Source organism: Triticum urartu, chromosome 4A (assembly GCF_056163025.1).
Source record: "Triticum urartu cultivar PI428250 chromosome 4A, HENAU_Tu73, whole genome shotgun sequence".
In the NCBI taxonomy this organism is placed as follows: domain Eukaryota; kingdom Viridiplantae; phylum Streptophyta; class Magnoliopsida; order Poales; family Poaceae; genus Triticum; species Triticum urartu.
The window spans coordinates 317,770,166-317,773,064 of NC_141876.1; positions in this window are offsets into that span (position 1 = coordinate 317,770,166).

The window sequence follows — 2,899 nt, forward strand, 5'->3', positions numbered from 1 at the left end:
CCGCGTCCTCCTTGTCCCATATAGGCTCCACCACTCTGTAACTGCCGGGACCGAGTTGGTGGACCCCTAAGTTCAGCTGCCGCATTTCTTTCCCCCACTGACTTGATTCGGAGGTTGCGGGGCTCTTGCACTTGATCTTGAACTCCTTGTAGTCATCTTCGCTAATCAAAGGATATTTCGCCTTGATCTTCTCATAACTATCACCTTTGTCAATCATTGCCTTCACCGTGCTTTTCCAAGTAGACAGGGCCGTGCTCATCCTCGTGAGGGCGGCACCGTTCACTTTATTCCCCGAGAGGCGTGTGTTTGCGAACTCAGCGGGGAACTTGTATCGTTCGTGCAGCTTCATGAAGAGGAGGCTACGCAAATTCCCTCGGTCCTTATGCCTTAGGTTCTCGGTGTTGATCGAGGTGGTGCTCCGGAGAATGCACCCGAGCTGAACCGAGTACCCCTTGACTACGTGTTTGGGCGTCGTCGGATGCCCGTCGGAGTTCACTTCAGTAAATTCCTCCCTGACGGTGCCGAGCACGTTCGGGCGCCGGTCCTTCCGTTGCCTCTTCGGTTGGTTGCCATCTGTGCGTGCGCCGCCATCATCAGTGGTGGCATCCGCGGCGCCATCATCAGTGGTGTCATCCCCGACGCCAGTAGTGGTTGTGTAGTCAGGATCGGTGTCTTCCGCAGCGTCCTCATAGCGGTGAGGTTCTTCCTCCAACTCCTGGGACAGCTCCCAGAATTGCTTGCCGCCCGAACCGCCGGCCTCATCATTGTGGGCCATGTTTTGCTCTAAATAGGAAAAAAGTTTGGTCAAAAAGTTGGTTATTGTCAAGGAACAAGATCATGGTCTCATCATTTAGGGTTTGTCAAGGAACAAGATCAAGATCATGGCTTGCCGCCCGAACCGCCAGCCTCATCATTCTTCCTACACTTGCCACTAATTACTTGGCTCTATTGCCACCTATGTTGGGTTTATCATCTAGGGTTTATCGATGCTAAGGAGAATTCTAAGTTGGGCCTAATCACCATGGCCCATGCATTAGTCGCAAGTACCCCATATGTCCTATTTTTAGCAAAGTCATGCTAAAATTCACGGAAAATTTCAGCATGACCTTTGCTGAAAATAGGACATATGGAGTACCCGAATTTGCCGGAACAGAAGTTAATCGACATTTCGGCAAACTCAAGGGCCTCTCGGGGTACCTGCAAATTCATCACGACACAATGGTCGGAGACAAAACCCAGCAAACTAGCAAGATGATCATCATCTTTGCAAGTCATTACTTGTCAAATTCAGAAGAAGGAACAATTTATTTGTGACATAGTTGGCCCATACAGAAGAAGCAACACCCTACACTAGCCTAAAAACAAGTGAAGTTTCACCCATATAAGAACAACTTTATAAAATCAGAGAAGTTGCTAAATTTTTTGTATCCTTCATACACACTGGAGTACAATGCTTTATAATGTTCCATCATCATTACAGAAATCCAAGAAACACATGGTCTTGAGGATATTCTTTATGACTGATTATTTCAGTTTTACATGCAGATTTTGACCAAAAAAACACATGGTCTTTTTAACAGTTTTCAGTTTGGACAAAAATACTGGAAACTACAGTTTGGACAGAATTCCTAACACTTTGGTCTTCTAGTTATAAAACAAAACTGACATAATTCTAGATGCCATAACTGAATTTTTTGACAGTAGCTCCTAACTGTACCATAAAGAATACCATAAAAAATCCAGGATCAATTTTCCTAGAGAAAAGCATCATTATAAGGGGGGTTTCTTACTCTACCAGATCTACTAGGGGGCAAAGTAGAACTGATATTCTTTTGCTGACTTCTAGTACAAGGTATAGAAGAGGAGGGAAATACAGTAGACATGTAATTGCAGTGTATTAACAGTATAATTTCAATAGATTTATAGTGCAAATTTATAGTAGAATTACAAATACAGTGTGAGCCAGAACCATACTCCAAATGTACTGAAAGACACATTTACAGTAATGATTTTTGACACTGACAACACATATATGAAGTGAACATGTAGTACAAGAGCATAAGTTCTGAACATACTAGGTTCACAAATTTACCAATCTTATGATCAGCACAATGATCATAAACAAAACATAGCCATTACAAGCTTTGCATCTTATCGTACAGTAAGTAGAAACACAAAAGTCATGAAGATCTTCCCCCCATTCCCCATGTAGAAAAGGATCTAGCTCCCCCTACACATGTATAGATCAATCAGTTCAGTTCTAATGTTACTAGACTTCTGTACCTACACTTCTGTACCTAGCTCGGTATTTTTCAGAACTGAATTTCAGAGTACTCTAAATGCTGTGTGCCCTGGTATTTCTGTGTTCCCTGGCATTTCTATAACATTCAGTAGCATGACAATTTTAACATGTTGAGAAAAATTCAGTAACATAAATTTGAAACTATACATCATTTGCTGAATTTTTGCTCTACATCACTTGCTCTTTGTAAATTATTGCATACAGTGACTGAATTTTTGAAACCATAGAGATTGAGTTGTATAAATGCCAGATCCATCAAGTTTCCACACCATACTGTGCTTTTCTTCAGTCAACAGTAAAGAGGAGACAATTTGCTAAACTTGATACCACATATCCATCATCCTATGGTAAAATCTCTCCTAAAAGTGAGCCTAACAGTGCTACTGTTCCAAAACAGTGACTGAATTTTTGAAACTATATGGCCCTAGGGTTTGCAGGGGAGGGGGTGGAGGAGAAGGCAGGAATCACCTGGGGGAGGGGATGGAGGAATGTAGGAAGACGTCGGGGGTGCGGGCGCGAGCGGAGGGGCTTGGGCGGGAGGACGTCGAGTGTGCGGGCGCGGGCGGAGGGGGGACGGCGAGGGAGGCGGCGCTCGGC